Source organism: Acipenser ruthenus, chromosome 12, assembly GCF_902713425.1.
Source record: "Acipenser ruthenus chromosome 12, fAciRut3.2 maternal haplotype, whole genome shotgun sequence".
Taxonomy (NCBI): domain Eukaryota; kingdom Metazoa; phylum Chordata; class Actinopteri; order Acipenseriformes; family Acipenseridae; genus Acipenser; species Acipenser ruthenus.
This window is the reverse complement of record NC_081200.1, coordinates 22,824,640-22,845,814: the sequence shown is the minus strand read 5'-3', so window position 1 is coordinate 22,845,814 and position 21,175 is coordinate 22,824,640. Positions and strand designations below refer to the sequence as shown.

Sequence of the window (21,175 nt, the reverse complement as noted above, 5' to 3'; positions counted from 1 at the left end):
TTTGTGTCTGTCGTTGTTTGGAGCACTTGCATCACCTGTACACCTGCACACTGCAAACCACTCGTTCACAATGTTATACTGTGAAGTATTTAAAACTCAGAGCTAGTGTTTCATGCAAATCAATACTGTATTAAAAAAAAAAAAAAACATTCCTTTTTTAATTTCTATTTTGCTTCCTGAACAACATTAGAGATTGGAGGGGGTATTAAAACTACCTTTGGGGAATGAAAACAAACATGAGGTTAAAGTACACCAGGAAGAGTCATATTTTTGCATACAATTTAAAATGATTGTTACACACCGAAGCTTTAGTCATCTGTTTTATTATTACTCTTGTTGCCAGTAGAATCATTATTTTTCTTTTGTTTATTAAATAAATGATGTAAATGAAAAAACACTTTGTACATTGTTTATATAAATGACTGCAAACACATGCTTTAAAATGAACATGGTAAAATCTTTTAGATTTTCGCTTGTTATGTAAATTTAGGATATCCAGATATTTCAAATTGAACGCTATATATACAGTAAATGGCTGCATCCCTGTACCTTTGCAGTTGGTCACATGGTCTGATTAGAAAGAGTTCAGAGTAAGCTTGAACTGCAAAACAGGAAGGGATTAAGTACCAGGAAGAAGTGTGTCTTTTCATCTGCTGTGTTAAAATATCTGCATATTCCGAAACTTAAGTATAAAATTCAAACAGAAAACCAAAAGGTCTTGAGCAAATGAGAGGTCAGAAATGGATTTCAAATCCTTGGTTAGCACTCCTTTAATCCTTTGAGGCAAATTGTGAAACTCCTGACCTTTTTTGAAACAATTGAAAAGGCAAAACAATTCACCAAAACCAGTATCTAGGAATCATACTGCTTTATAAGAATTAAACCATCTCTTAAGGTTGGAGCTCAGTCTAGATGTAGCTTCCTGGCACCCCTTTTAACTTACAATGTTAGGTGATTGTGACCTACAGTGACTTATTATTTAGTCTCAATTGAATTTTACTTGAGACACACACAGCAATGTATAAACAGCATTATAGTGTCATGGACTATACAACGCTAGTTAAAACATTACAAGTTATACAATAATTACACACTTCCCCTCCTGTGGGGATTGAGTGATATTAGAATAACACCAGATTCTTCAAAGGAAAAGGAGTTTTTTCCCCTTGGGACTGAGGGAATCTGCAATATAAAAAATAAATGAGTGACACCTCCAGAGGCTGTCACACCACATGTATGGTTGTGATTTAGAGCAGCCACTTTCCAACCAACCAGAACAAAGCATCTAGCTGCAAAGACCAAGGTGATAGACCTTATAATATTATTATTTATTTCTTAGCCGACGCCCCTATCCAGGGCGACTTACAATTGTTACAAGATATCACACTATTTTTTACATACAATTACCCATTTACACAGTTGGATTTTTACAGGAGCAATCTAGGTAAAGTACTTTGCTCAACGGTACAGCAGCAGTGTCCCCCACCTGGGATTGAACCCACGACCCTCTGGTCAAGAGTCCAGAGCCCCCAACCACTACTCCACACTGCTGCCTAATAAGTGCTACCTGTATAAGGATCAATAGGCGTCTGTGAAATCTGTTCAAAAATAGTCATCCAACGCCTGCTATTAATTTAGTCCTCAGTATAATAAGTCCTAAAACTTGGACTTGCAAATACAGACATGCTCAAATTTGTTGGTACCCTTACAGCTCATTGAAATAATGCTTCATTCCTCCTGAAAAGTGATTAAATTAAAAGCTATTTTATCATGTATACTTGCATGCCTTTGGTATGTCATAGAATAAAGCAAAGAAGCTGTGAAAAGAGATGAATTATTGCTTATTCTACAAAGATATTCTAAAATGGCCTGGACACATTTGTTGGTAACCCTTAGAAAAGATAATAAATAATTGGATTATAGTGATATTTCAAACTAATTAGTTTCTTTAATTAGTATCACACATGTCTCCAATCTTGTAATCAGTCATTCAGCCTATTTAAATGGAGAAAAGTAGTCACTGTGCTGTTTGGTATCATTGTGTGCACCACACTGAACATGGACCAGAGAAAGCAAAAGAGAGAGTTGTCTGAGGAGATCAGAAAGAAAATAATAGACAAGCATGGTAAAGGTAAAGGCTACAAGACCATCTCCAAACAGCTTGATGTTCCTGTGACAACAGTTGCAAATATTATTAAGAAGTTTAAGGTCCATGGAACTGTAGCCAACCTCCCTGGGCGCGGCCGCAAGAGGAAAATCGACCCCAGAGTGAACAAAAGGATAGTGCGAATGGTAGAAAAAGAACCGAGGATAACAGCCAAAGAGATACAAGCTGAACTCCAAGGTGAAGGTACGTCAGTTTCTAATCGCACCATCCGTCGCTTTTTGAGCGAAAGTGGGCTCCATGGAAGAAGACCCAGAAGGACTCCACTTTTGACAGAAAAACATAAAAAAACCAGACTGGAATTTGCTAAAATGCATATTGACAAGCCACAATATTTCTGGGAGAATGTCCTTTGGACAGATGAGTCAAAACTGGAGCTTTTTGGCAAGTCACATCAGCTCTATGTTCACAGACGAAAAAATGAAGCTTTCAAAGAAAAGAACACCATACCTACAGTGAAACATGGAGGAGGCTCGGTTATGTTTTGGGGCTGCTTTGATGCGCCTGGCACAGGGTCCCTTGAATCTGTGCAGGGCACAATGAAATCTCAAGACTATCAAGGCATTCTGGAGCGAAACATACTGCCCAGTGTCAGAAATCTCTGTCTCAGTCACAGGTCATGGGTCCTCCAACAGGATAATGACCCAAAACACACAGCTAAAAGCACCCAAGAATGGATAAGAACAAAACATTGGACTATTCTGAAGTGGCCTTCTATGAGTCCTGATCTGAATCCTATCGAACATCTATGGAAAGAGCTGAAACTTGCAGTCTGGAGAAGGCACCCATCAAACCCGAGACAGCTGGAGCAGTTTGCTCAGGAAGAGTGGGCCAAACTACCTGTTAACAAGTGCAGAAGTCTTATTGAGAGCTACAGAAAACGTTTGATTGGAGTGATTGCCTCTAAAGGTTGTGCAACAAAATATTAGGTTAGCGGTCCCATCATTTTTGTCCATGCCATTTTCATTTGTTTTATTATTTACAACATTATGTTGAATAAAAAATCAAAAGCAAAGTCTGATTTCTATTAAATATGGAATAAACAATGGTGGATGCCAATTACTTTTGTCAGTTTCAAGTTATTTCAGAGAAAACTGTGCATTCTTCGTTTTTTGTGGAGGGGTACCAACAAATTTGAGCACGTCTGTAGTTCAGTGTGTGTGTGTTTTTTTTTTTGTTTTTTTTTTGCAATTGATTATTTCATGTTTAATCTGGATAGGTTCTTCTTTAAACGTTTCATTTTCAGTGCTGTGTCCATTATTAATACTGTTGTATTATAGTTTGAACATATTTTATTCACAGTGGAATTGGGATTCAATTGCTAATGCCTGTTTTCATATTGTGTTTACAGATCAGGAGTGGAAAATCATTTATGTCTGTTCTGCAGAAAGTGAAGAGTACGACCAGGTTTTAGACTCTGTTTGAGTTGGCCCTGTTCCTGCAGGGAGACACATGTTTGTGTTGCAGGTGAGGTAATAATACTGGCACACAAAATAACATTGGATTGGAAGTCAATTTATAATGATGACTACAAATTGTGGGTATCAAAAATGGATTTTGGCTTTATTAACCCTTTTATTATGGCACTCTCACATAATCAACAATATCCAGTTGTCACCAGGGGTCAAGATCCAGATATGGTACCTTTTTGTCTGACAGGCAAGAATTACACAGTTTTCAAATGATGAACAGTATAGAACAAAAAAGTTGCAAAATAAGAACTATATGTACATAACATGTACAATAAAAAAAACACTTCTGTTGCATTAATTGAATGACAAAAAGGTTCTGTAACACTATGTTTTAGGATGCGACATCTATGACTCATCAGAAAATTACAATTTTTTTTCACATCCCAAACGGCGTAATGTTAAAAAAAAATAGCGCTTGCCGCTGCAGTTCATCAGATTTGTTGGCCTGTCACTGGTGTTGTTCAAGCCTGATTATGGCAAGGCAAAGGTTGTCATGCAGCTACCGACACCAACAACAATAAGGCACGAAACCAACACGCAGATAAAGCCGTATCCACACTGGATACAAGCGACGCAACGAATAATTTAGAATTCACTGCAGTCAAATGGGAGTATCCACATCAGCATCAAGTGACACGAGTGACGTCGCTTTGAGAACATTCTGCGACGCTAAAATAGAACCTGTTTTTTCGTCACGCAACTGGAATGAAACTAACCAATCAGAAGCAAGGTTAACACCCTTGAAACACGTCAAACACACACCTGAAAACACGTCACGCCTTTAGTAGCACCGAGACATTTTCTTTCCGATAATGCAAGTTGAATAAAAATAGGTTTATTAATAAGCAAAAAGTAAACCAGATCATACATGCAGTCTACATAGCCAGCATTTAAATGAAAAATGTGCACTTTTGCTGGCTTTTAAAAATGACACTGTGGCAGGATGGTTTGCAGTGGTGAGGTGTGGTGACGTCACGGACCAGGAAGTAACAGAACCAAAACAGTGGATGGGCAGGTGAAGCTGAATGCTACTGCGCTCAGCGTATTTATTAAATCATAAAACAAAACAAAAGATTTAAACAAATAACAAAACACAAAACAAAAAGGCGCGTTGGCCAAACAAATAGAAACAAATAAACGTGCTGGTTTTAACCCAGCACGATACTTAGCAGTTGTTTTATTTTATTTTCCTCGCTCTCTCCGCTCCCCGTACTCTCCTCTGTACACTGACAGCTGCAGGTTCTTATACGCTGGCCGAGGGGTTAACTAGCTGTTAATTATCTTATTACCCCTCGGCCACAGTCTGCACGAGTTTAGTAAGGATGTGTGACTGTCAGCTAGTTAAATAATCAGTAGCTCATCAGCCACGCATCCTCACGAGGTTTTTAAAATATAAATAGCAAATAACAAAATCGACTTTCGTCGTAATAAACAAATCATAATAAATAAATAAACAAAGGGGTGGGACACTCCGTCACAGGCACAAAAAAGGTTCTGCACTTGAACATGTGACCTAATTTTAAAGTAAGCCTTTTTTTCGTTTGTTTGTTGTTTGCTTGTTTTTATGATAAATAATGTTTTGTTCACTAAATTATTCTGTGGCACAAATCAGTGACCAGAAGAAGGTCTTTACATATGCATAAAGTGACGTTTTGTGGAGATTCACCAAACAAACTAAAATATTAGAGGTCCTACTATTCTATATGTTGTACAACAAAGCACATTCCAACATTACCAAGCTCATACATAGTTTTGAAGATTATGAGCCATATTTATAAAGCATTTTCTGTCAAGTTCACCAGACTGTTTTAAAAGGAAAAACTAAATAAAAGTAAATAATAATAAGGTAAGAGGTGACCTGTGCATAATAACACAGATTATAATAATAATAATAATAATAATAATAATAATAATAATAATAATAATAATAATAATAATAATAATAATAAGATGGTGATTATGTAGTGCTGAACAACAACAATTATTATTTATGTATTATATACATGATGGCGAAAAGCCCTTATTGTTTGGCAGGACGATTTGAGGTGCCATCCTCCATTATTTGTTTTGGTTTTTAGAATACCTCGTGAGAATGCGTGACTGTCAGCTACTGATTATTTAACTAGCTGACAGTCACGCAGAATTAATAAACCTGTGCAAAATGTGACCGAGGGATAATAAGATAATAGCTAGTTAATCCCTCGGTCACCACTATAAAGACCTGCAGCTTTGAGTGGAGAACGGGAGTAGAAAGAGGAGACTTAAAAACAAAAATAACAATTAGAACATAAGAACATAAGAAAGTTTACAAACGAGAGGAGGCCATTCGGCCCATCTTGCTCGTTTGGTTGTTAGTAGCTTATTGATCCCAGAATCTCATCAAACAGCTTCTTGAAGGATCCCAGGGTGTCCACTTCAACATTACTGGGGAGTTGGTTCCAGACCCTCACAATTCTCTGTGTAAAAAAAGTGCCTCCTATTTTCTGTTCTGAATGCCTCTTTATCTAATCTTCATTTGTGACCCCTGGTCCTTGTTTCTTTTTTCAGGTCGAAAAAGTCCCCTGGGTCGACATTGTCAATACCTTTTAGAATTTTGAATGCTTGAATCAGATCACCGCGTATTCTTTCAAGACTGAATAGATTCAATTCTTTTAGCCTGTCTGCATACGACATGCCTTTTAAACCCGGGATAATTCTGGTTGCTCTTCTTTGCACTCCTTCTAGAGCAGCAATATCCTTTTTGTAACGAGGTGACCAGAACTGAACACAATATTCTAGATGAGGTCTTACTAATGCATTGTAAATTTTAACATTACTTCCCTTGATTTAAATTCAACACTTCTCACAATATATGCGAGCATCTTGTTGGCCTTTTTTATAGCTTCCCCACATTGTCTAGATGAAGACATTTCTGAGTCAACATAAACTCCTAGGTCTTTTTCATAGATTCCTTCTTCAATTTCAGTATCTCCCATATTATATTTGTAATGCACATTTTTATTGCCTGCGTGCAGTACCTTACACTTTTCTCTATTAAATGTCATTTGCCATGTGTCTGCCCAGTTCTGAATGCTGTCTAGATCATTTTGAATGACCTTTGCTGCTGCAACAGTGTTTGCCACTCCTCCTATTTTTGTGTCGTCTGCAAATTTAACACGTTTGCTTACTATACCAGAATCTAAATCATTAATTTACAGGTAACCGGGGTCTGAGGCAGATAGGTACGTTTCTACTTCAAGTAATTAAATTAACTACATTCAGTAACATTGTAAGGTGGTGTTTGAATTAGGTGAGGTAGTGTGTGATTAGTACCAGGTGAGTGTGGTTAAATTGAATAGAAGTTGATTTGCTATTTGATTTGGTTCCACACAGTTTAGTTTTCTTTCCACCCAGTTGTTATATTAATCAGGCAGGCTATTTCCGCGCTAGCACGAAGTGCCAGCAAACAGAAGAGCCTCAACAAAAGAGCCGGGAGTCTAGCTGTGGGAGTCCAGCGAGGGGAGGCCTGCGCCGAGACGCTGCTCGAATAGATCTGAGTCTAACAGCGCTCTGGAAGATGCCATCTACTAGTCAGGCCTGTACCCTCCACCCCACCGCTCCCACTGTACCTATTTGTCTCGCCTGTCCTGCTATGATTGTCTCTCACATCCCTGTTCTGTCCTCTCGCCCTCGTCCTCTGCCCTCTCTCCGCCGCTGCTCCTCCAACCCATCTAACCTCATCCATCTGCCTCTCCACCCCTCCCGCACACTCTCTGGTGCACTCTGGAACTGTCACTCTTCTGCTAACAAAGCTGATTTCATCTCTGCTTTTGCCTCCCACCTCTCTCTCGATTTCCTTGCTCTCACTGAAACCTGGCTGTCCCCTGATAACACTGTAACTCCTGCCGTCCTGTCCTCTCTCTACGTCCTGTCCCATACCCCACGTCTCACTGGACGGGGAGGTGGGACTGGTCTTCTCCTCTCTCCCTCCTTACTCTTTTCTGTCCCCTCCGACCTCTCCTCACTCTCTGTTAATACCTTTGAATTTCATGCCGTCCAACTAACCTCTCCCTGTCAACTCCTGCTAATTGTACTGTACTGTCCCCCTGGACCTCTCACTCACTTTCACAATGAACTTGACTATCTACTCTCCTCCCTCCCCTCTCTGTCTACCCCAACTGTCCTGTTAGGTGACTTCAATATCCATCTCTCCAACCCCAGCCACTCTGCCGGATTCCTCCCTCTCCTTCATTCCTTCGACCTTCTGTCTCTCTCCATCCCCTCCTACCTACAAAGCTGGCCGGCAACTGGACCTCACCTTCTCCAGGACCTGCTGCCCCTCCACCCTCTCTGTCACACCCCTGGACCTCTCTGATCACTATTTCATCTCTTTTTCTCTGTCTCTCCCCTCTCTCCCTGCTCCTCCTACCCCCACTGTCACATCTCGCCGTAACCTCTGCTCTCTCTCCCCCTCTGTCCTTGCCTCCACTGCTCTCTCTCAACTCCATCCTATCGACTCCTTCTCACAACTCTCTGTAGACTCTGCTACCTCCACCCTCTTCTCCTCCCTCACCTCCTCCCTCGACTCCCTCTGTCCCCTCACCTCCCGACCTGCTCGTCCCTCCCCTCCCCAACCCTGGCTCTCCTCTGCGCTCCTCTCAGCAAGAATCACACTGCGATCTGCTGAAAAGAAATGGAAGAGAACCAAACTCCCTGCTGCCCTAGACCTCTACCACACTCTCCTCTCCTCCTTCTCCTCTACTCTCTCCTCTGCTAAATGTACTTATTTCCAATCTATAATCCAAGCCTCCACTAACAACCCACGTAAACTATTCTCTACCTTCTCCTCCCTCCTAAACCCTCCCCCCTCCTCCTCCCTCCTCTATCTCCTCTGATGACTTTGCCTCTTCTCTTCTAAAATCTCATATATCCGCAAACTCTTTAACACCTCTCCCTCCCCCGCACCCCCTCCTGCTCCAACCCCTTCACCCACTGCATCCCCTACTAACTCACCCTCCTTCACCTTCTCTCCCCTCTCAGACTCTGACCTCTCCTCCCTGCTCCAGGGTCACAAACCCACCACATGTGCCCTGGACCCCCTCCCCACTCACCTCTTTCAAGCTGCTGCTCCTGCTCTACTTCCCTTCATCTCCTCCCTTCTCAACACCTCTCTCCTTTCTGGTCTCTTTCCCTCTGCCTTCAAACAAGCCTCTATCACTCCCCTCCTCAAAAAACCTACCCTCGACCCCACCTCCCTCCAGAGCTACCGTCCTGTCTCCCTCCTACCCTTCCTCTCCAAAACCCTTGAGCGGGCTGTACACCGCCAGCTCTCTGCTTTCCTGTCCAATCACTCTCTGCTCGACCCTCTCCAATCTGGCTTCCGTTCTGCTCACTCCACTGAAACCGCCCTCCTGTCTGTCACCAACTCACTAAACTCTGCCCGAGCTTCCTCTCTCTCCTCTGTCCTAATTCTCCTCGACCTCTCTGCTGCCTTTGACACTGTCGATCACTCTATTCTACTGTCCTCTCTCGCTGACCTAGGAATCTCTGGCACTGCTCTGGCCTGGTTCTCCTCCTACCTCTCCAACCGCACTTACCAGGTAACCTGGCGTGGAGCAACCTCCACTCCTCGCCCTCTCTCAACAAGAGTCCCCCAAGGGTCAGTCTTGGGTCCTCTCCTGTTCTCTCTCTACACCCGCTCCCTGGGCCCCCTCATCGCATCCTATGGTTTCTCATACCATTTCTTGCTGATGATGCTCAGATTGTCCTCTCCTTCCCCACCTCCGACTCCTCCATCCCCTCCCGTATCTCTACCTGTCTGTCTGCTATCTCCTCCTGGATGCACTCGCATCACCTCAAACTCAACCTCTGACCCCCTTTTCTTTCACTCCTCCTCCTCCCCCTCCTCTGATCTCTCTATCTCTGTTCCTCTGGAATCTACCACACTCTCTCCCTCTTCCTCAGCTATGAACCTCGGAGTCACCCTGGACCCCTGCCTCTCTTATTCCCAGCACATCTCCACTCTGGCACGCACTTGCCGATTCTTCCTGAGCAACATCCGAAGAATCTGACCCTTCCTCACCAACTATGCTACCCAGCTCCTGGTCCAGGCCCTGGTACTCTCCCGCCTAGACTACTGCAACTCCCTCCTGGCTGGCCTTCCTGCATCCGCCACCCGTCCGCTCCAGCTCATCCAGAACTCCACTGCTCGCCTGGTGTTCTCTCTGCCTCGCTTCTCCCACGCAACTCCACTGATCCGCTCACTCCACTGGCTCCCGATCACCGCTCGCATCCAGTTCAAGACTCTTGTACTAGCCTACAGATGCCTTGACCAGACTACACCCAGCTACCTCCAGATCCTCATCTCTCCCTATACCGCCACTTGACCTCTCCGCTCCTCCTGCTCTAGAAGACTGGCTCTACCTCCTTTATGCTCCCCTGCCTCCAGAGCCCGCTCCTTCTCCACCCTCGCCCCACAGTGGTGGAATGACCTTCCTACAGGTGTCAGGACTGCCCAGTCCCTGACCAACTTCCGGCGCCTCCTCAAGACTCACCTCTTCAGACAGCACCTGTAGAACTCCTCTTTTTTTCCCCCTGGACACTTATCACTCTTCCTTAAATGCGCTTTACTTGCTCTTATCTACCCACTATTTTTACTGCATTTAATCCTGTATAGAGTACTGTAATCTGTCAAGTGTTATTTAATATGTAGTATTTTGTATTTAATTATATCCTGATGTAACTGACAGTTATCTGCTCCGTTATTGAATCGTATGATGTCATACTGTACTTGCTAGAACCAAAGTCATTGTATTTATCTTGCTCTTTAATTGTATTATTACTTGTACTGTGATCCTTGAAATGTATTTTTGTTTACGACTGTAAGTCGCCCTGGATAAGGGCGTCTGCTAAGAAATAAAATAACAAATAAAGAAATAAAATAATAATTTAGATTCTGAATAGCAGAGGACCTAATACTGATCCCTGTGGTACACCACTGGTTACCTCGCTCAATTATTTTTTTTTATTTTAATTTAGTCGTTGCCAATTATTTTTTATTATTTTCTCCCAATTTAGAATGGCCAATTATTTTTCAGGCTCAGCTCACCGCTACCACCCCTGCGCTGACTCGGGAGGGGCGAAGACGAACACACGCTGTCCTCCGAAGCGTGTGCCATCAGCCAACCGCTTTTTTTCACACTGCGGACTCACCATGCAGCCACCCAAGAGCTACAGCGTCGGAGGACAACGCAGCTCTCGGGCAGCTTACAGTCAAGCCCACAAGCGCCCGGCCAGACTACAGGGGTCGTTGGTGCACGGTGAGTCGAGGACACCCTGGCTGACCTAACCCTCCCTCCCCCCGGGCGACGCCCCCACCCCCATCGGAGCTCCCATCCACAGTCAGCTGTGGAATAGCCTGGACTCGAACCAGTGACGTCCAGGCTATAGAGCGCATCCTGCACTCCACGCGGAGAGCCTTTACCGGATGTCCCACTCGGGAGCCCCACCTCGCTCCATTTTGAGGTTCCTCCTCTAATCAGTACTTTCTGTTTTCTACATGTTAACCACTCCCTAATCCATGTGCTTGCATTTTCTTGAATCCCTACTGCGTTCAGTTTGAGAATTAATCTTTTATGCTAGACTTTGTCAAAAGCTTTCTGGAAATCTAAATAAGCCATGTCGTATGCTTTGCAATTATCCATTGTCGATGTTGCATCCTCAAAAAAATCAAGCAGGTTAGTTAGACACGATCACCCTTTCCTAAAACCATGCCGACTGTCTCCCAGGATACTGTTACCATATAGGTAATTTCCATTTTGGATCTTATTATAGTTTCCATAAGTTTACATATAATAGAAGCCAGGCTTATTGGTCTGTAGTTACCTGGTTCGGTTTTGTCTCCCTTTTTGTGGATCTGTATTATGTTTGCAATTTTCCAGTCTGTCGGTACAACCCCTGTGTCAAGAGACTGTTGCATGTTCTTGGTTAGCGGTTTGTAAATAACTTCTTTCATTTTTTGAGTACTATTGGGAGGATCTCATCCGGCCCAGGGGATTTGTTTATTTTAAGGTTTGCCAATGGTTCTCTGACCTCTGTTTTAGTTATTCTGTCTTCGTTATTTGAAAAGACTAAATCAAGGCATGCCTCCCCTCTAGTCGGTGTCTTGACAAATTGCTTTAGGAAGCAGTCGTTTGTCATTTCCACCATTTCAATTTCGTCCATTGTGCTCCCCACTGGGTTTTCCCATTTTATATGGGGGAAGTTGACATCCTTCATTAGTACTTCTCCTTTGCTACACGCATTTCTAATGTCATTGTATAACAGATTAATTTGGTGGTCTATAGCATGCTCCTATTATTAAGCCCTTTGAATTTTTGTCCATTTATTCTGACCCATATTGATTCAGTGTTATTTTCTTCGTCCAGATTTAACACCTGGACTTCAAGACTATTGCTTATGTATAGCGCAACCTTGTTTTGATGTGGTCTCCCTTCTGTTTTTTAGTTTACTAGTTTAAATGCTTCTGAACCTCCTCAAGGATCCTTTCTCCAAGTAGATTGGTTTCCTTTTTGTTTAAGTGCAGTCCTTCCCATCTATATAGATAGTCCTTATTGTAGAATGTGCTCTAATGTTCAAGAAAGATGAAGCCTTCCTGTGTGCACCACGATTTCAGTCATGCATTTTGATTTTGTATTTCCAGCTGTTTGTATGGTCCTTTGCAAGGTGCTGGCAGTAACCCAGAAAATACCACAGTTTTGGGCTTGTCTTTTAATTTCCTTCCTAGCTCTCTGAATTTGTTTTGCAGGAATCTTGGCCAGTCTCTTCCAATATTGTTTGTACCGATGTGGAGAACTATTACCGGGTCATCTCCTGTTCGTTCTAGGAGCCTGTCCATGTTCTCAGTGATGTGCGTGACAGAGGCTCCTGGAAGGCAGCGCACTGTTGTAGTAAGGGGGTCCAAACTGCGAACTGAACCTGCTGTGTTTCTCAATATGTAGTCCCCAACAATCATGACCTCCCTTCTTTTTGCTGCCTGGCCAGCACTGTTTTTATAGGGTCCTGGATATTGTTCCTTTCGTTCTCTTGATGTTGATTTTGATCATCTAAATTTTGAAGTGGCTCAAATTTATTGGATGTTTTGATTTCTGGTGGTTGTGTTTGACGACGTTTCTTTTTTCCCCTGCTTCTGCCTACCTGAACCCAGCTGTTTTGACCCTCTTCCATCTCCCAGGTGGCTTTCAGTCTGCTAGGGGTGCTGACTTCCATGAATTGCATGAATTGTGGGTGTGCCAGCTCCTCAAGCTCCTGTTGCTGTCTCATTTCCTGCAGCTCCATTTCTAGCATACTTACTAGTTTAAGCAAGTCCTGGATCGTGCAGCACTTTACACACACTTGGTTGAGCTCTGCTGGGTTTTCTCAGATTTCCCACATCATGCAGGTGTCACAGATTACTGGCTTGAAGACCATGTTAATTTTTTTTTTTTTTGGAAGTTTAGTTTAGCTTCTGCAGCTGTCAACCTGCTTTCAAACTGCTTCTAACTGCTCTGTACTTCAAAACAAGCTGTCGCTGGAAGAACTGCCTCGCTTTGTGTTCTGTTGTGCTGTTGGCTCCGCCCCTCCCCCGTGTCTCAGAATGGCGGCGAATTTGAATCGGCTGCTCTGAGCTTCAGCTTGTTATCAGAAAAAGACACACAGCTATTAGACTTTAAGCTGCAGTGTTTTTTGATTAAAGCAATTAGATGTAATTTCTCTTTACTGCTTCTAACTGCTCTGTACTATTCCACGACTGTACTTCTCCCACGCTGTCGCTGGAAGAACTGCCTCGCTTTGCTACTTGTGCTGGAAGCACCAGCACGATACTTGTTGTTTCGTGTCTGTTCTGTTTGTCTCTTTATTTTGGTCAACACGCCGTTTTGTTTTGTGTTTTGTGAAAGTCTTTTGTTTGTTTAATAAAAAGCTGAGCGTCGTAGCGTCTCAGCTTCTCCCCGCAGTTGCCTTGTGTGTTTTGAATTAATTCCCTGGTCTGATGTCACCACCAGTCATCCTGGTCACAGATGCAAATTCCGATCTCTCCTGTATAATGAGCAATAATTTATGCTGTTCGTAAACTTACAGTGATATTTATGGTAGTTGTTCACGAAAGAGAGCTGTTTATTACATTGCACTCAAAAATTCTACGAAGGAAGGTTATGAACACTACAATAATATTAGTACATAGAGCCCATGGTCAGTAAATTAGGTCTAGGAAACAAAAGTGCTATCCTTCTTCCTCAATAAGATCTGGTACCTTTTTGTTTACAAATTAAACCCTGGTTGTCAAAAAACTTGATATGGGAACCTGACGGTAACAGAGTCACGGTGACCAACTTGAATTAGTTCTGGTCTCTGATGAGAACCGTTAGGAAACATTGCATGGACATTTAACTCTTTCAGTCCTGAATTTTTTGTCGAATTGAATAATAAACTCCTGTATTGAGTATACATGAGAACAGGACACATTTTTTTATTATTATTTTTTTTTTTTACATATATTTATACACTACCTCACCCTTGAGGTTCCAACGTGATTTTCGACGGCATATAACATACGGCACTAAGATAAGGAGGGTCCTGCCAGGACTGAAAGGGTCGGTTGTAGTTTTTGTCCTAATATTGCAACTTAAAAAACAAACCAGTGTGGCAAAAAGCAGAGAACTATGACAGAATTTATAAGTCGGGGTGATTTTTTGTCTATAACCTCTCCTGGATTACAGCATAGAAAATGCAATAACTTTCATTAGACCTTTCATTAGAAGTGAACAGATTAATATTTTGTCTTGTATCCCAACTTTGTCTTACCATTGTATTCCATGTGTAATTTCATTACTTAGCTAGCAGTCTGCATCCTGTTTCTCTGGCTCTCTCTGCTTCCCCCATTCATTTTCCAGTTTATTTTGTTATAAAACACATCAGTAAAATTCATGAGTAATCGTTTAAGAGAAAACGTTGTAGTTATTTAAATGTTCAGAACCTTTGAACTCTTTTTTCTCTGTCATTCTCTTTGGTTGATTCTGCTAAATTCATTATTGACCATAATTATTGGTGTGCTTGAAAAATAACCCCCAGGGGGTGCAGCTGCAATTTTAGTCTTCTCTGTAACTGGAATAAAATTACAGTTTCACGCCCCTAGTGGTCATTTCAAGTGCTGTTTTTGCAGCATTAATCCAGCAGCCTGCTTAATCTACATTTGTAATAGACTTCTGGTCCAAATGCTTGTCTGAATTGCTACTTTTTAGTATTACATGTGCTATATTTATATGTTATGTTTTAAAATGAGTTACGTTTTTGTTTTTTGGTTTTTTTTGTTTTTGTTTTTTTTTGGGGGGGGGGGGGCAGATATGAAACCTGGGGAGAGAGGTTTATTTGGCACAGTTAAAATTAATGTGATTTTTTTGTGTTTTTTTTGTGTCAGCCTACAATTCCAGTTAACCCAAAGAAAAAAGATGGATGATGGTTTAATATGATGTGTTAATGAAATGTTTTCACAGGCTAGCAAATAAAACAATATGAAAAAAAAGTATTTTGTTTATTCTATTTTTTTTTTCTGACTACTCTGTTAATATTAATTTACATTTCTGATGTAATTCTTCCAGGCAGATTTAGCACAACCAGGGCTCATTCCAGATTCAGATGCCGTGGGTGTGACTGTTGTGTTAATTACCTGCACGTACCGTGGTCAGGAATTCATTAGAGTGGGGTATTACGTTAACAATGAATACACAGATCCAGACCTCAGAGAAAACCCCACTGTGAAGCCAGATTTTGCCAGGGTATTTGTGTTTACATATTCCTTGTACAATACTCCATTGTCATTGGTGGGTTGTGTGTTTGATTCACCATAGATTATTTTGTTCTATGTGCCTTGCATTTAAAAAGAATAGTGTGAATATGTTTATTTTAATTTCCATAGCTTTTGTTCTGTTTTGATTGTACAATTCATGGGTGAACACAAGCAAACTCAAAAAAGTATATGTAGTAAAACATTATAGCAGCATATAAACATGCACTGGTACCCTGAAGGTGATGACAACTTTCAAGTTGATAATGTACCCATCCACCATGCCAGAATTGGGTGCATATGGTTTGACAGAGATTTTGGGCATCTTCCATGGCCGTTACAATCCCAGATCACGAGCCAGTTGAGCACATTTGGGATGAAATAGAACAAAGCATTCGTTATTACGATACACTGCCTACCTCTCTGCACCCATTGTCTGAAATAGTAATGACTGAATGGATTAAAATGATGTATTAGTATTATTTATTTCTTAGCAGACACCCTTATCCAGGGTGACTTACAATTGTTACAAGATATCACATTATTTTTACATACAATTACATTATTTTTAACAAATTATTTTTACATACAATTACCCATTTATACAGTTGGGTTTTTACTGGAGCAATCTAGGTAAAGTACCTTGCTCAAGGGTACAGCAGCAGTGTCCCCCACCTGGGATTGAACACACAACCCTCCGGTCAAGAGTCCAGAGCCCTAACCACTACTCCACACTTGTGTCATGGCTGTGGCCCTACCTGGTTTTACCTAAAGGGGCCTGGCATTGTCAATGACAATTAGTAATGGTAGTTGAGAGGTTCATAAGTTATAAGTGTAGCTTGCTACATAAATGGTTACCATAAACAATACAGTTGTAAACTGCAAATCTGATTTGCAGAATTTGCTGAACATACAAAAGTGATTTTTTTTTTTTTAATGAATGGCTATTTCTTTATTTCAGCTCCAGAGAAACATCCTGGCTTCAAATCCACGGGTTACAAGATTTCACATCAACTGGGATGATAGCACTAAGAAAATTGATGATTCAGAGAACACACATCCAAACATGCAGCCTGTTCTTGCTTCAAACAGTCTACCTTCAGCATCAAAAGGCCTAGCAGTCACTGGGAATTCATTCAGTCTTATGTCAGGCTCACTCATGAACTGCATGTGACTTCCCACATGAAAAGAAAACACAAATTAATTTGTGAACAAGTGTTGGTTACAGTGATAATTTGTCACCTTTCCAATATTTTCATACATGTTTATTGAGGCTTGTAAAAACTAAAGATAAAAATGTGTGGTTTTACAATTGTGGCTATTTGTTCCACTTTGAATGTTAAAACAGTGAAATATGCTTTTATCTTTAAATTGTAATCAGCAATGACTTTAGACAAAAAGGTGTACAAAAACATATGAAAATTAATCTGTTAACACTGGCTTCTCATAAAGATTCAGAGTAAGATTTTTAATGGTGTAAAGTAGTATTATAAAAATAAAAATGATAAATCAGGCCTGGGCAACGCTGGTGTGAATATGAGCCACTTGTGCCTTTTGCTTGATTATTTGTAGTTAAATATGTTTCCCTATTTTTATAATATTAAATTACAATATAACAAGGCATTCATTTTTTAAAAATAAAATATATTATTTATTTAACTGTTCCATGCAGTGCACTGAATTTTTTAGCCTTACAGCCTGTTGATTGTACATTTTTATATACCATAAATATTACAACTGATAGTGTGAAGGAGCTTGTTTGTCCAGGCCTGAAAAATACCTATCTGACATTTTAGAATATATATATATATATATATGTACAGTGGTTTGCAGAAGTATTCACCCCCTACCAATAATGTCACATTTTGTTGAATTACAAATAACGTATGCACAGTTTTTCAAACACACTTTTTTTATTCAAAGCTGTAGTGGTTAAACTGAACACTGTTATATGAGGAGGAGGTTAAATGTCAGCAAAACATGCAAAGAAAATGTACAAAATGAAATTTACTGGTTGCATAAGTATTCAGCCCCTTAAGTCAGTATTTGGTAGAAGCACCTTTTGCAGCAATTACTGCTATGAGTCTTTTTAGATAGGTCTTCACAGGAAAATTGCTCCAGTTCTGATAAGTTTGTTGCAATCTTCAGTCTCGCCATAAATTTCCGAATGGATTCAAGTCATGACTTTGACTGGGCCACTCAATAACATTAATTCTCTTTTTGTTCAACCACTCCAGTGTGGTTTTGGCTTTGTGCTTCAGGTCATTGTCCTGCTGAAATGTGAATTTCCTCCCCAGTTTCAGAGTCTTGGCTGACTCAAACAGGTTTTCCTCAAGGATTCGCCTCTACTTTGCACCATCCATTCTTCTCTCTATCCTGACAAGCTTCCCAGTCTCTGCTGAAGAGAAGCATCCCCATAACACGATGCTGCCACCACCATGCTTGACAGTTGGGGTAGTGTTGACTGGGTGATGTGCAGTGTTGGGCTTGCGCCAGACGTAACGCTTGGAATTTAGACCTAAAAGTTCAAATTTTTGTCTCGTCTGACATTTTCCACATGTCTGCAGTATCATCTACATGCTTTTTCGCAAACTACATACGTGCTTTAAGATGAGGCTTTTTGAGTAATGGCTTCTTTCTTGCCACCCATCCATACAGGCCAGCTTTGTGTAGGGACTGGCTTATTGTTGATGTGTGAATACTGACTCCCATCTCATACACAGAACTTTGCAGATCTCTCAAGGTCATTGTTGGCTTCAGAGTGACATCCCGAACCAGTTTCCTTCTTGCCCAGCTGCTCAGTTTGGGAGGGCGACCTGATCTGGGTAGTGTCTGGGTGGTATGATGTATTGTCCACTTTTTAATGATGGACTTCACTGTGCTGAGAGGGATAATCAGCACCTTTGAAATTTTCTTGTACTCTTCTCCTGCTCTGTGCCTCTCTACCACTTTATCCCTGACTTGTTTCGAAAGCTTCTTGGTCTTCATGGTTGCTGTGTTGGATCACTACGTGAATTGCAGCTTGAAAGTCTTTATATACCTGAGGGAAATTATCTACAAGTTAAACCACTTTGAGTACACACAGGCTGAAACCATTTCACTAATTTTGTGACCTTTCAAACAAATAATTTGCACCTGAGCTGATTTAGGGCTGCAGTAGCAAAGGGGTTGAATACTTATACGACTGAAATTAATCTGTTTTTCTCTGTAAATCTTACTTATTTATATTCTATATGCATTTTTTGACTTTATCAATGTGGAGTAGTTTGTGTAGAATCTACATGTAAAGTCTAATTTTAAAAGCGTTGTGGAGTACACTCAGGTGCCAACAAAATGTGAAAACTTTGCAGGGGGGTGAATACTTCTGCAATCTATCTATCTCTCTCTCTCTCTCTCTTTCTCTCTCTCTCTCTCTCTCTCTATATATATATATACAGTACTGTGCAAAAGTTTTAGGCAGGTGTGAAAAAATGCTGTAAAGTAAGAATGCTTTCAAAAATAGACATGTTAATAGATTATATTTATCAATTAACTAAATGCAAAGTGAGTGAACAGAAGAAAAATCTAAATCAAATCCATATTTGGTGTGACCACCCTTTGCCTTCAAAACAGCATCAATTCTTCTAGGGACACTTGCACAAAGTCAGGGATTTTGTAGGCATATAGTCAGGTGTATGATTAAACAATTATACCAAACAGGTGCTAATGATCATCAATTCAATATGTAGGTTGAAACACAATCATTAACTGAAACAGAAACAGCTGTGTAGGAGGAATAAAACTGGGTGAGGAACAGCCAAACTCAGCTAACAAGGTGAGATTGCTGAAGACAGTTTACTGTCAAAAGTCATACACCATGGCAAGACTGAGCACAGCAACAAGACACAAGGTAGTTATACTGCATCAGCAAGGTCTCTCCCAGGCAGAAATTTCAAGGCAGACAGGGGTTTCCAGATGTGCTGTCCAAGCTCTTTTGAAGAAGCACAAAGAAACGGGCAACGTTGAGGACCGTAGACGCAGTGGTCAGCCAAGGAAACTTACTGCAGCAGATGAAAGACACATCATGCTTACTTCCCTTCGCAATCGGAAGATGGCCAGCAGTGCCATCAGCTCAGAATTGGCAGAAAACAGTGGGACCCTGGTACACCCATTTACTGTCCGGAGAAGTCTGGTCAGAAGTGGCCTTCATGGAAGACTTGCGGTCAAAAAGCCATACCTCCGACGTGGAAAGAAGGCCAAGCGACTCAACTATGCACGAAAACACAGGAACTGGGGTGCAGAAAAATGGCAGCAGGTGCTCTGGACTGATGAGTCAAAATTTGAAATATTTGGCTGTATCAGAAGGCAGTTTGTTCGCCGAAGGGCTGGAGAGCGGTACACGAATGAGTGTCTGCAGGCAACAGTGAAGCATGGTGGAGGTTCCTTGCAAGTTTGGGGCTGCATTTCTGCAAATGGAGTTGGGGAGTTGGTCAGAATTAATGGTCTCCTCAATGCTGAGAAGTACAGGCAGATACTTATCCATCATGCAATACCATCAGGGAGGCATCTGATTGGCCCCAAATTTATTCTGCAGCATGACAACGACCCCAAACATACAGCGAAAGTCATTAAGAACTATCTTCAGCGTAAAGAAGAACAAGGATCCTGGAAGTGATGGTATGGCCCCCACAGAGCCCTGATCTCAACATCATCGAGTCTGTCTGGGATTACATGAAGAGAGAGAAGCAACTGAGGCTGCCTAAATCCACAGAAGAACTGTGGTTAGTTCTCCAAGATGTTTGGGCCAACCTACCTGCCGAGTTCCTTCAAAAACTGTGTGCAAGTGTACCTAGAAGAATTGATGCTGTTTTGAAGTTAAAGGGTGGTCACACCAAATATTGATTTGATGTAGATTTTTCTTCTGTTCACTCACTTTGCATTTTGTTAATTGATAAATATAAACTATTAACATGTCTATTTTTGAAAGCATTCTTACTTTACAGCATTTTTCCACACCTGCCTAAAACTTTTGCACAGTACTGTATATATATATATATATATATATATATATATATATATATATATATAGCTGGCTCTTTGAGCTAATATATATATATATATATATATATATATATATATATATATATATATGGCTCATGCATTTTGGGCACAGTAATAGTAATACTCTTATTATATTATACAAACTCCATGAACAAAGGCTCTTTGTTGAATGTGTTTATATTGTGTTATTGAACCAAGATTAAAACAAAGCTAATAGATTCCTTAAACTGTGCAGGACTAAATCAATGGAGTTCTGACAAAGATATGAAAATAGGACATTCTGAAAAGACATTCAATTGCAAAAGCTGATGCATGAATTTAAGAATCTCATAGTGTGAAGAGGCTACTTACCTGGTGACTCAAAACAACATACTAGAAAGTGGGTACTGTACCTGAAATGAAAAGGAGGGGAACCTAATTATGTTTACCGTAGTAAAAACAAATAACTTGAATGGATAATAAAATGGAAAACCAAGGACTTACTAATAAAGACTGTTTATTGTTAAAATGGTTGTTAAAAGGGTATCCAGAAAGTACTGTACATGGTTTGTATCATATTGTGATGGTAAACTGAAGGCATTGAGAAAAATCATGAGACGTTGATCTGGATCCAACAGGATATGGCTATATGGTGCTGAATATTCCTGACCTGAACACACTAGTAGTATAGTGCTAGTATAGTACAAGGTGTAATATCTACAG

The 21,175-nt window shown here is 40.9% G+C and overlaps 1 long non-coding RNA gene across 1 annotated transcript; it reads left to right on the top strand.

The window, feature by feature from the left end:
* The first annotated feature begins 15,047 nt into the window (after positions 1-15,047).
* LOC117417446 (uncharacterized) lies at positions 15,048-17,097 on the top strand. Its single transcript, XR_009330733.1, has 2 exons — positions 15,048-15,425; positions 16,395-17,097. It is a non-coding gene; the product is annotated as an uncharacterized LOC117417446 (long non-coding RNA).
* The last annotated feature ends 4,078 nt before the right edge of the window (positions 17,098-21,175 follow it).